This window comes from Myotis myotis, unplaced genomic scaffold (assembly GCF_014108235.1).
Source record: "Myotis myotis isolate mMyoMyo1 unplaced genomic scaffold, mMyoMyo1.p scaffold_m19_p_1, whole genome shotgun sequence".
Lineage (NCBI taxonomy): Eukaryota > Metazoa > Chordata > Mammalia > Chiroptera > Vespertilionidae > Myotis > Myotis myotis.
In genome coordinates this window covers 103,787,352-103,801,632 of record NW_023416313.1, presented here as the reverse complement: position 1 = coordinate 103,801,632, position 14,281 = coordinate 103,787,352, and the positions used below count along the sequence as shown (strand labels likewise).

Below are 14,281 nucleotides of genomic sequence, written 5' to 3'. Positions count from 1 at the left end.
AGGCGTAAAGTGGGGCCACAGTGGTATGCATGCAAGAGAGTGGCTTTGAGTTAAATGTTTCAAGCAGAATTAGACCCACAGATTGATTTTTAGTTGAGTATCAGAGACTGCGGGAAATGCTGTTAAAGCCCACCTGCACCCCATGGCCTATTTCAGAAAATTCACATTCAGCTCCTGTAGATATTTCTTATACGCTCAGTCACTTTTCCTCTTAGCTTCTCTGCCTGAGAAATTTCTCTAGCTCACAAGAAAGTCCAAATTAAACAAGATTTGCTGGATCAATATTTAAGCTTTCCTGTTTCTCAGTGGGACAATTCTTAGACACATTCTACCCAACTTATAGAGGGTCTTCAGTTGCTTGCTGTGTAATCTGACTGTAGTTCACACTTTATCGGCTTTTCTTCATCCTTCAACACATATTCCACTTCCCACTCCTGTTCTTTAGGGTTATTTACAAATAAAATACTGTCACCCCAATTTTTTCCTTGGGGTGGGGCTCGGGGCACCCAAGCAAAGGCAAAAACAAAACACAAAAACACACAATCATATTTTAAAAACTTTATTAAAACTTTTAGAATTGCATTTCATCAGCCTGGACTATATTTCCCTCAAATATTTGCATAGCTCCCTCTCCTCTTCAATATTTTGCTAGAATATCACCCTCGTGTTGACTCACAACAAGCATTCCTTATCCACCTCCCACATTTTAGTTTTCTGGAGGCCACAGGGGTATGCATCTACAGATGAATGTTGATTTAGAGCAGTGGTTCTCAACCTTCCTAATGCCAGGACCTTTTAATACAGTTCCTCATGTTGTAGTGAGCCCCAATTTCATTGTTACAAATTGAACATAATTAAAGCATAGTGATTAACCACAAAAACAATATGTAATTATATAAAATGTGTTTTCCAATGATCTTAGGCAACTCCTGTGAAAGGGTTGTTGGACCCCCAAGTGGTCGCGACCCACAGGTTGAGAACCGCTGATTTAGAGCCTCTTACTTAGACAGGTTACTAAACCAGGACAAGTGGAATAGGGAAACTGAGACAGATAATTAAATGGCCCTTCCTTTGTTTTACCATCTCTAGCTTTAATAATGTACTCTCAAAATCACCTGGACTTGTTTTGTGAAATCTTTCATGAACAAAGTCACAACCCACACACTACTGGCCAGCCCGAGGCAGACCTGCTCCAAGCCTGGCCCCTTTCCAATACCCTTAAATGGGAGAGAGGTCCAGGCAGTCTCAAAGCTGTGGGAGTCACAGTTTTTGGATGAATGAGACTGCATAGGGATATGAGCAAAGCAGGAGTAACTTCTAAGATAAAAGGATTTCCCACATCAGGAAAGGTTTTAGGCAATAGAAAAAATAAAAGGACATAATTTACATATTAATTTATCTTCAGGAAATAAATGAAGAATACTCACACTAGCATTTTAATGTTTACCCCATCTAAATTTATACTACAACCTAAACTTCCAACTGGTTTCTGTTTCATGCTTCTATTAGTGCTATAACTAGCTTTTGTGTAGTTTTAACTACTAAGAAAAACTTCATTTAATTTCTGTCACCATGGAGTAAATTTAGAATCACATTAGCTTCAGACTATTCAACTAAAAATACTAGTTGTCATTTCTCATAACTAAATGAATTTTCAACAACTGTTGCCATTAAAGAAAAGTTATCTTCAATACTTATTCATTTTTAAGATTTCTTCCCAATCTCTTTTGACGATAACCCTGCTGTGAATAACCACCCCTTACAATCTCCATCTAGAATATCAAAATATACTTTTTTATAGATGTCTTTACTTCAGATATGCACATTGAATGAAAATTGGCTTTTGCTTGTACTTCAGAAGATTAAATGCATCATACAAATGTAAGTATTAAGCTTTAGGAAATAAACTCACAGCTAAATTCTCAGAGTTTGCAGTCAATACACTCCAATTTACAAAGATAATTCTTAATGCAAAAATATGAATTAAAATAAAAATTTTAAACATTAGTCCAAAAACATGTAAAATGAAAATGTATTAAATCAAATAAAAGAAAATTAATTTTTCTATAATAGATCATTGCAGGGGAGACAATAAAAGATGATGTAGTATAATAATTAATTTTATGTGTGAATTTGACTAGACCCAGAGATACCCAGATATTTAGTTAAATCTTATTCTGGGTGTATCTTTAATAGTGTTTCTGGAAGAGATTAGCATTTGAATCAGTAGTCTGAGTAAAGCAGATTATCCTATGTGATATGGGTGGTGCTCATTTAATCTATTGAACTCCTGAATAGAGCAAAAATATAAGTAAGGAAGAATTTACTCTCTGTCTGACTATCCTGCTTTTATATTCAGACTTGGACTGGTACTTAAATTTTGAAATGTGCTGGCTTTTTACAAAGTTGAAAATATAGGAAGCAGATGAACAAAAACAGATCCAGAGACAGAGAAGCATTGATCAGATGCTCAAACCTCAGAGGGAAGGTAGAGGAGGGTGGGGGTAAGGGAGAGAGAGATAAACCAAAGGACTTGAATGCATGCATATAAGCATAACCAATGGACAGACACCAGGAGGGTGAGGGCATGAACGGGGGAGGAGGGCAATGGGGAGATAAAGATACATATGTAATACCTTAATCAATAAAAAAAAGAATATATTAACCCATTGTCTCAACTTCTGAGGACAAATTATGTTAGTGTTATTAAATTTCATTATAGTCTCCTTTTTGAGTGGATATTCTTATCTAATAAAAGAGTAATATGCAAATTGGCCATCACTTCATGATAAAGATGGCACACCCACAGCCAATAAGGAAGGAATATGCATTGACACGACAAAGATGGTGGCAACCATAGCCACAAGATGGCAGCACCCAGTCCCCTCAGCACCACTGGAGTCCCCCAGTCCTTTAAGCCCTTGCTGTGAGGGCAAGGGGCAAGCAGTGCCCCAGCCCCCCATGGTGAGCACAGAGCAGGGCACTCCTTGCCCCTTTTGGCGGCGGTGAAGAGCAAGCAGTCCCCCACAGCGAACACACAGCAGGGCACTGCTTGTCCCTCGACACAGCACAGAGGGGCAAGCAGCACCCCAGCCCCTCACGGCGAGCACACAGCAGGGTGTTGCTTACCCCTCTTCGCAGCAGTGAGGGGCAAGCAGTCCCTCCGGTGAGCACACAGTCGGGAGCAAGGAGCAAGCAGGCTCCTGCAGAGAGCAGACACCAGGGCATGTGGTGGCATAGAGCAGGCAGGTCTGCAGAGAGCAGAGAACCATGGGGAGCAGGCCTAAGCCATGAGTAGAACATCCCCTGAGGGCTCCCAGATTGGAGAGAGTGCAGGTCGGGCTGAGGGACCTTTCCTCCCTCCTGCCTCCCATAAATGAATTTCATGCACCAGGCCTCTAGTATTTGATAAGAACATAAGTAAATATTTTTTATAAAATATTTGACATTAGAGGTACAAAGAGGCATTCCATAGAATTGTTTTGCTAAAGCGATGATTCATTTTTAAAAGCATTTGGAATATATGCACAAGACAGTTAATTTTGTGTCAACTTGAGTAGGTAGCTAAGGGTATGGCCAGAGAGCTGAGATTTCCATCTTTTCCTGTCCTCAGACATTGGTGCTCTTGGTTTTTGGGCTTTTAGACTCAGGATTTACACCATTAGAACCTCAATTTTCAGGCCTTTAAGCTCAGACTAAATTACAGCACCAGATTTTCTGATTCTTTAGTTTACAGTTGGATGACAGATCATGTGACTTCTCAGCTTCCGTAACATGAGCCAATTCCTATAAAAATCTCCTTATGTATATCTGTATATCTTCTTTTGTTCCTGTTTCTCTGGATAATCCTGATATGTGTATGTATATAAAGTGCAGTGCCTTAGTTTAATCATTGTAAGATATGATCATTGAACTTGTTTGTACATAACTTTGACTATTTCTGTTATCTGGTGAATACTTGGAACATAAACATTTATTAGCTGATTTTCAAGTAGTTATGTTTTTCTCTTTTTTCAAGTTACAAAAGTACATTTATTTTACATTTTATTTACAAAGGAACAGAGTATAACTATAATGTAGAATGAAATAAAAAGTTAAGTTAGTTTAAGTTAGGCATACATATTTACATAGCAAGTATAGACAAAACTTATGAAGATTCTTTAAATACTGGCATTTATCAAATAAGTTTCTAAAAAATAATTATCAACTTTAGGAAGAATTTTTAGGAGGCTCAACCTATATGATTCAAGCTATGGCTATCTGAATGAAACAATAGTTTTTAAAAATCTCCCAAGGTTCTAGAGGCCAAGTAAACCAAATCACTACTAATTTTTAAATGATTCAAAGACTCTTAAATTAGGATGTCATAATTGCTTTAAAAATTGTTTTTAAAGAACTCAAACATACTATCATTTGCTGAGTGATACAATGTAGACTTAGTTTATATTAATTTCTTAATCCATTAAAATGATTTCTATTACCTTACAGTGAAACCTTACTGTTCTCTCATGAGAAACATTAAGTCAGTTACTACTTAGCTCTTAGGAAAACAATTCCAAGTATATATTCAGCCTTTAATAACATTAACATACATGAAAAAAAATCAATATTATACCTATCATCAGTAACCAATTAACTGCTGGAGCTTCCAAAACCAAAGACAGGTATTCTTAAAAGTCAAGACTTTCCAGACCTCTGCACTCATATATTCTGGCACACAGACTTCCTTTGATTTCATTAACAGAAGATTTTAACATGTAGTGAAAGACATGCAGGCGTATCTCTGCATCTCTCCTTGTAAGCGCAGACACATCTTACGTTGCTCGCACCTTGGTCATGACACCTTTTGTGTTTGTCAGTTCTCCCTTTAGATCACTGTCCTTTGGGCAAACTAATGTGATGTCCAAAATTATTAGGGCTCAACCTTGAAGTTTCTGGACTAGAAAATGGAGAAGACTCCCAAGACCTATTTTTTTTTAAAGGAATCATCTTCTTGGAATGCAAATTTCTGCATTGGTGCCTGGGAAATTAAAGACACTGAATCCCACTGTGAACTGTGTCTTTTCCTCTTATGAGTGGGTCTGCCTCCAGGTGACCGTTCAATAGCATGAAGTTTAATCTTATTCATATCCTTTAGAACATCCAACATGTTTGGAGCATCTTTGTTTTTCTGATTTTTTGAATGACGACTATAATTGGTCTTACTAGCACCTGGGTGCTATTTTTTCACTTCAGTTGCTGTATTATCTGAGTCACAAATATGATTATATTCTGGCTGCACAAAAGAATATGGAGGGTGCAGAGAAGAAAACTGAGGGGACAGAGGGGGTGAAGGAGGAGCGGGAAGCTCTGAACTTGAAAATAGATCTGTTTTGACACTCAGTTGAGCAGTTACTGATGATGGAACTTGTTCCAAACCACAGGCCCATCAGTTGAGTCAAAGGAGCCAGAATTAGTACATTTTTTCAGTTCCTGCATGTGCACAATTGTAGCAATCTGAGAACGAAGAAATTTAATTTGTTTTCAAGGACAGCTATTTTTTAAATTGCAGCTTCATTTACAGGCTGAGAACTTTTCTTACTAATTTTTTTATATACTATTTCAAAATCTGAGATACCTGGATTCTTCATCATTTGCCACACACAAAATATCAGCAAAAGATGCAACTACAGATCCACAGTTACCAGAGTGTACAGAGTTCAAGAGTGGGATCAACTCAAAATCAGGCCTGCAACAAGCTTCTGAAGGAAGAATTTTCCCAATAATATGACTAATACTCCAAGCTGATCCATAACCTTTGTTTCCCCAAATGTGCAAAACCTCGTCCATGGGGACTCCGCACTATTCCAGTATCTCTCTTAAGATACTCAATATGACAGACATTGATGAAGCAAACACAGAAGCAAATTCAAGGAAACATGATCAGTTTCTTGATACCTTCCTCCTAAGCCGAGCCTCTCAGCTAACTCAGGAACAGCAAGATGCAGTAGGTAAGGAACACAGCCTCGGATTCCTCAGTGGACTAAACCCCACGACTGCTGGACCTGGTTCAGGAACACTCAGACACGTGTTGGCCTGTGCACCTTGGCCAGTGGACTACAGGCAGTAAAAATGCCCCCAGCGATGTGGGTCTGGACCCCGGAGGCCTCCATCAGCCTGGGTACCTCCACTTGCCCCGTCCCATGTTTTTCTTTTTACTTATTTAAAAACATTAATATAATAACTCAAACATGATATAAGCAGTTTTGATAGATTTTATCCAAATATGTTTTACTACTAGAGGCCCAGTGCAGAAAAATTTGTGCACTCAGGTGGGTCCCTCAGCCCAGCCTGTGCCCTCTCATGGTCTGGGACCCCTCGGGGGATGACCACCTGCTGGCTTAGGTATGCTTCCCAGAGGATCAGGCCCAAGCTGGCAGTCAGATATCCCTCTGGCAGCCCGGGAGCCCTCAGGGGATGTCTACTTGCCAGCGGGAAGCAGGCCTAAGCTGCAGTCAGACATCCTTAGCACTGCTGAGGAGGAGGGAGAGGCTCCCACCACCACCACCAGCTGTACTGGCAGCCGTCAGCCTGGCTTGTGGCTGAGGAGAGCTCCCCCTGTGGGAGCACACTGATTATAAGGGGAAAGCTCCTGCATTGAGCATCTGCCCCGTGGTAGTCAGTGCATGTCATGGTGACCAGTCATTCCCAGTCATTCTGCTGTTAGGGTCAATTTGCATATTACCCTTTTATGATATAGGAGTTCCTGGCCAGCCTGGGTGAAGAGCTAATGGATGTTTGCAGGCTGGCCACAGCCCCTTCAGTGGGGGGTTCCTCACTGGGGTGCCAGGCCAGGCTGGGTGAGTGGCTGATGGCTGTTTTCAGGCTGGCCACAGCCCCTTCAGAGTCAGGGTCCCCACTGGGGTGCCTGGCCATCCTGGGTGAGGGGCTGATGGCTATTTTCAGGCTGACCACAACCCCCAGCCACCCAAGCTCCCAGTGGAGGCTGGCTGGAAGCAGGTATCTGGGATTTATTTGTCTTCTATAATTGAAACTTTGTTGCCATGAGCGGAGGCCCTAGCCGGTTCACGGTTGGCGGGAAGCTTGGCTTCCTCCATCGCCAGGGCAACCAAGCCTCCTACTTGCTCCACTCCATGGCTGCCAGCTGCCATCTTGGTTGGGTTAATTTGCATATAGTTGCTCTGATTGACTGGTGGGCATGGCTTAGGGTATAGCAAAGGTACAGTCAATTAGCATCTTTGTCTTTTATTAGCATAGATGTTAGAACTATCATAATCTCTTAAAAATCTAAATGTACTAAGTATTGTTAAATAGGTCAAATTATTTTGCCTTGAAATACCACAATATATTCATATTTTGAGGTTTCCTTTCAAACTTTTGATATCAGTTATATTTAAATATTTGTTTATAAATTTGAGCACTTTTTTATTTTATTTTGAAATAAATGACTATACATGTAATCAGGGTTCTTCAAATAAACAGAATTAGAATATATACATATAATTTGTTATAAGAAATTGTTTCATGCATTTATAGAGACTGAGAAGTCACAAAATCAGCAGTTGGCAAACTAGAGACTTAGGAGAACCAATGATACAGTTTTAGTTCAATTCTAAAAACCTGATAACCAGGAGAGCCAATGGCATAAGTTGTAGTCCAAGTCTGAGTCCAAAAGCTTGAAGAAAATGAGGCAGGGAGAGAAAATTCTCCCTTATTCTGTTTGCTCTGTTCAAGCTTCCAATGGATTGGCTGAGGCCCAATGTCTTCAGAGCGGGCAATCTTCTTTACTTAGTCTACTGATTCAAATAAACACCCTCGTAGACACATCCAAAGTAATGTTTAACCAATTATCTTGACACCCCATGGCTCAGTCACGTTGACAAAATTGACCATCACATGTTTACCTCTTCTCAATTTTGCACCCATACACATCTCATTAAACCACATTTAGTCTTCAAATACAGACAATAACAAAGTCATAATTCTGCCTAACATGATATAGCTATGCTGTGTACATCCCAAAACACATTAACTCTTTCCCCAGGAAAGGAGGTAAAGTCCTGGTATGATATTTACTCTTCTCTTCAATATCTTATAACTTAAATACTACAAATTAAAATTAACAATGCTTAAATACTATGATATAGTCAACATATGTTATGTTACATGATGAGTAAATCAGGGAGAGAAAACAATGAAGATATTGGATTTGTATACACATACACAAACATATTCATTACAAAATAAGGAAGAGGGAATATTCATGACAATTACACTCCCCATTTCTATAAATGGTTATTTTTTAACCACCTTCTCATTTTGTATTTCCTTTGCTATCAGCAAACATCCCAGTTGGTTGTAGGTCTTAATCTTATGAGGTGAACCAAACTTTCATTCCTGAAGGGTCTGGGCCACTAGTAGTCCTGTCTGGATTGGATGGTTATATTTTTCCATTCACTTTAACCACAATAATGGTAATATCTTATTAGGGATCAGACAGAGTTGAACACTGTTAAGCACATGCATGGGTTCTCCATTCCTGCCCTTTGGCAAAGAAACTCAAGGAAGTGACCAAGATGATCTTAAAGTTCATCTAAGCTTTACTAAACTTTAGAGAGTTTTTTTTTTCTTTGTCACAGCCCTGACCTCCCTTTTCATAGAGCATTTACTTTAGAAAATCTGTAAAATTTATTACTGCAAACTCTTTATCTGCCTCTTTGAAATACACATAAACCTCCTTAGAAGCCTCTTGCCAGCTTTAGGACCCAGATAACATCTTTCTAAAAGCCTGAGGATTATCTCTTTAAATATATATATAACATTTTTTTAATTGATTTCAGAGAGGAAGAGGGAGAGACATAGAAACATCAATGATGAGAGAGAATCATTGATCAGCTACCTCCTGCACACCCCGCACTGAGGATCCAGCTGCAACCCAGCATGTGCCCTGATCTGGAATCAACCATGACCTCCTGGTTCATAAGTTGATGATCAACCACTGAGCCATGCTGGCTGGGCATAATTATCTCTTTGAAATATAAATATCAAAGTATGCAGTAATCCAGTGTCCCAGTCTCTTTTGGAAGGTTGGAGTTGATGGTCACCAATTAGCAAATATCAACGGCCTGATCACAGAGAAAAACAAATTCATGAATAACTCTTATTAATTCCCAATAATGCCCATTAACTCACCAATGACTTCCCATTTATCAACCTTCACACTAATGTCCTCCTCCTTCAGTCATGTACAGCATACTGACGTTTCAGTGAAGTACAGAACCATACCAGTATATGATGGTGGTCCCATAAGATTTTAGTGGAGCTGGAAAACTCCTGTCACTTAGTGACATAATAGCCATTGTAACATGGTAGCAGAATGCATTACTCACATGTTAGTGGTGATGCTGATGTAAACATACTGTGCTGCCAGTCATATTAAAGTATAGCACATATAATTAAACTAGAGGCCCGGTGCATGAAATTTGTGAATGGGGGGTGGGGGTGGTGTGTGCGTGTATGTGTGTCCCTCAGCCCAGCCTGCACCTTCTCCATTCTGGGACCCCTTGGGGGATGTCCGTTTAGATCAGGCCTAAACCAACAGTCAGACATCCCTCTCACAATCAAGGACTGCTGGCTCCTAACCACTCACCTGTCTGCCTGCCTGATTGTACCTAACTGCTTCTGCCTGCCAGCCTGATTGTCCACAACTGCCCTCCCCTGCCAGCCATCTTGTGGTGACTATCTTGTGGTGGCCATCTTGTGATGACGTGGGGGCAGCCATCTTGTGATGACGTGAGGGTGTCACGTGAGGGTGTCGTGCGAGGGCACGAAGGCCACCTAGGCTTTTAATAGTATAGATATAGTACATGACACTTGATAATCATAGCCAACAATGATTATGTTACTTGATTATGTATTTAGTACACTACACCTTTTATTATTATTTTAGAGTATACTTTTGCTACATATTAAAAAGTTTCCTGTCAACCAGTGTGCTGTGTTAATCAAGCAGCAGCCTCATACATCCCCTGTTTACCACATCTCTAGATTGCATAAATTTTGCTTATTTAATTTGGATAGTGCAAATTTTTGCTTTGACAAAGTAAGTAAATAAGCTAGTTTAACAGCGCAGTAACTTCATTTCTTTAATATGACCTTTTCTCTTTTTTCCTTTTGATTCAAACTGGCCTCATCCAGAACCCTGAATCACCTGCCTCCTTCCCTCTTGCAAATCCATTCCCTTAATCATTAAGTCCTCAGGACAATGAAGTTCTGGTCAGCATCAAATAATCTTAGGAGCAAAGCCTTGTGTCTATTGACCACATAGACAGAGTTTCAATCAAGCTAGAGAGACTATCTAGGCTTTAGTGTGTTTAAGCTCCAGACCCAGAAAAGCTGCAAACCCACACAAAGTGTTGCTATGGCTGACATCAGGACAAGATGCAATGAACAACTACACATACTACCCTAGCACAAAAATCATTAGACACTATGATTCTGACCACCACTCTAACTCCCTCAGTCACCATGATTATTGATTTCCCCCCTATGTAACCCATATCATGAAAGCCACTGGGGAACCAGCTCTTTGAGTATTTGCTTATCTGTGGCTCTGGGAGTAGGCCACTTCCTCAACTAATAAGCCCGTCCTTTCTTTGCTGCAAACTCCTCTTCGTGTCTTATTGGCCTTTGATTCACGCAGGCAAATGGACCCCATTAGTCTAGTAACACTAGGCAGTCATGAGACTCACATCACTTGTTTCTTATCTCTCAAGGATTGTTGTCATTCATTGTCTGAAGTGCAATATCTTATCTCAAAGCAGAAATATGTCATAAAGATTGTATTCAATTATTAAATGAAAACAAGTGTCAAGTGGGAGCAATAATATTGAATTAGCTGGTAGTCCATTGGTTGGATTCATTCAATAGCATATTGAATAGTTTCAATAGACTCATTTCATAGCATAAGAAGAATTAATATTTGAAAATCTAAAATGTTCAGGACTTCTTTTTATTCATATAATAACACTAATGTTAAATCAATGATTGAAAAAATAGGCTTCTATTCCTGCAGCTCTCTGATTGTATCAAGTTCTATCAGCTTTTATGTGTCACTCCATGACTATTTTTCAGTCTGAAATGTTTTCAATTTCTTAACTGATTGTCCCTAAGTTGAATTTTAAGATATCATTGTCAAAGGACTTTGAGATTACATATAGCTTTGTCTCCAGTAACTCAAGTTGGAAATAACTAGAAAAAAAAAGAAAAAGAAAATGCACACACACACGCGCATGAACTTTGAAACATCAAAGGACATAAAACTTAGATGACAGATCAGGAACAGAGATAGAGATAAAAGGCAGATGAGAAAAAAAATCAACCCCTCAGAATTAGCCGCAGCAATTTTAGAAAGAACTGAGCTAAAACCTGTGAGGCACTAAAGAGTTCAAGTGAAAGTGATTTTCCCTCTTTTAATAGGTAAGTTATTACAGAAAACTGTCATGGGTGGAGTTAAGATGAAATTGTACATTCAAAGAGACCAAAATTTTGACACCCCAAAATGTAACTTTTGTGATCATGACTTTAAGCTGATTATTAAGAAACATGACTAAGAAAAACCCTTTGAACCTTCCTTTTCTTGCCCAAAAAATTCAGATAGAAGATTCTGCCTTAGGGGGAGAACCTCAGCATATTCACTTTAGGATTTTCATGTTGACCTAATTTGAATTAAGTGTGGTGGAAGGAAAGGATCCATGTAAAAACCTGTTCCAAAGGCTTCTCCCCTCTGTCCCATTATTTTTGGGTTGTCTAACAGGACTCTGTTTGCCATGTGTTTTTTCTCAGCTACCAGTGAATTTCCAATTTCCTCTTTTAAATCCCAGATCTCTGTTTGTCTTCTTAGCTCCAGAATGGCACAGAAGTCTCAACTACGTAATGCCTTTTTGAGTCTCATTATAGCAATCTGGAATGCAGAATCATATAATAAACATTGGACATTTTCTCCTACTAATCTGTCTCTGTTAATTTGACTATTAGCTCAGCAAATGCCTCCATAATAGTTATATAGTTGAATGGGAAATGTGAAGTAAGAACTTCTCTGGTAGGCAAAGATTTGTTTAAATATGGGTTTGAATAATAGGACAAAATATTTTTTTTTAATTAAATCTTTATTGTTCAGATTATTACATTTGTTCCTCTTTTTTTCCCCCCATAACTCCCCTCCTCCCAGTTCCCACCCCACCCTCCGCCCTCACTCCCCACCCACTGTCCTCATCCATAGGTGCACAATTTTTGTCCAGTCTCTTCCCGAATCTCCCACACCCCTTTCCCCCCCAGGAATAGTCAGTCCATTCCCTTTCTATGTCCCTGATTCTATTATAATCAACAGTTCCTTCTGTTCATCAGATTATTTATTCACTTGATTCTTAGATTCACTTGTTGATAGATGCATATTTGTTGTTCATAATTTGTATTTTACCTTTTTCTTCCTCTTCCTCTTCTTAAAGGATACCTTTCAGCATTTCATATAATCCTGGTTTGGTGGTGATGAACTCCTTTAGCATTTCCTTATCTGTGAAGCTCTTTATCTGACCTTCAATTCTGAATGATAACTTTGCTGGATAAAGTAATCTTGGTTGTAGGTTCTTGGTATTCATCACTTTGAATATTTCTTGCCACTCCCTCCTGGCCTGCAAAGTTTCTGTTGAGAAATCAGCTGACAGTCGTATGGGTATTCCCTTGCAGGTAACTGAGTTTCTTTCTCTTGCTGTTTTTAAGATTCTCTCTTTATCTTTTGCTCTTGGCATTTTAATTATGATGTGTCTTGGTGTGGTCCTCTTTGGATTCCTTTTGTTTGGGGTTCTCTGCGCTTCTTGGACCTGTAAGTCCATTTCTTTCACCAGGTGGGGGAAGTTTTCTGTCATTATTTCTTCAAATAGGTTTTCAATATCTTGCTCTCTCTCATCTTCTGGCACCCCTATAATTCTGATGTTGGTATGCTTGAAGCTGTCCCAGAGGCTCCTTACACTATCCTCGCATTTTTGGATTCTTTTTTCATTTTGCTTTTCTGGTTGGGTGTTTTTTGCTTCCTCGCATTTCAAATCATTGACTTGATTCTTGCGCTCCTCTGGTCTGCTGTCGGGAGTCTGTATAATATTCGTTATTTCAGTCCGTGTATGCTTAATTTCTAGTTGGTTCCCCAATATAAGATCGAGGGTCTCATTAGTTTTCTTGTAGATCTCATTAAGTTTATCAGCGGCTTCTAAACAGTTCTTGAGAGACCTTAAAAGTGTGGTTCTGAACTCTATATCTTCCGTTGACAATTTTGTCCTGTTTCTTTGTTTCCGCATTTTGTTATGCTTCCTTGGTGCACCCCCTAGTGGTCTTTGTTCGCAGTCTTATAGTTAAATCTTGATCGTTGTAGCTAATTCCAGGGAGGGTTTGACCTCCAGGCCAAGTGGCTATGAGAATCAGCTGTGTCAGCAGTGAGAGAACTTCTGTCCTCTAGGGAGGTGCTAATCTAGCCTTTGCCTGAGGCTATCCGGCAAATGCCTGTGTGCAGGGCTTGGGCGGGTCGGGTCGCACAGGATCAACAGGGTGGGCTGGAGAGAGCAGTTATGGCGGCTCTCAGTCCTGTCCCCAGGGGCTCTGCCTCTCTGAGTCCCAGCACCCGCTGCAAAGCTCAGAGAGAAAGCTGCACTCGCTCTGACCGAAGCCAGACAGTCCCGCTTCTCCCGTTTGAGTCTGGGTCCCTAAAGACTCGCCCGGATCTGGAACTCAGAGTCTGCGACTCCCTCCCGATTGAAAACGCCAACCGCGCCCTCCGCCACCAGCCCGCTTTGCGCACTCCGCACCTCAGAACTTGACTTCAGCACTGCGCCTCCTCTGAGTGTCCGTATGCGTTTCTCTTTCCTCCTAGTTGTAGGACTTCCACTCAGCCGGCGTTCCTGTGGTTCTGGGTGCTGTCCCTTCCGTTTTTTGGTTTCACTTTTGAAGTAGTTGTTCAAAGCAGCAAACTCCGGCGTTAACCTATGCCGCCATCTTGGTTCTCCAGGACAAAATATTTGAATCTGAAAAAGAATTCAATGCAAAAGAGAGAAAAATATTACAAGCATCTTATAAAATTAGAATTTTAAGTAGCAAGATATTTTAAATATAAATTAATTTACTGATGCTAACTAATGGATCTTATAATTAACAGATTTACTTGATATTTTGTATAATATACAATTATACTAACTTATTTTCATTAGCTTTTTAAATCTCTTTTTCTCATTAGTGT

At 39.8% G+C, this 14,281-nt stretch overlaps 1 pseudogene; it reads right to left on the bottom strand.

The window, feature by feature from the left end:
* Window positions 1-4,872: 4,872 nt before the first annotated feature.
* On the bottom strand, window positions 4,873-5,913 carry LOC118663141 (annotated as a pseudogene).
* Window positions 5,914-14,281: the final 8,368 nt, after the last annotated feature.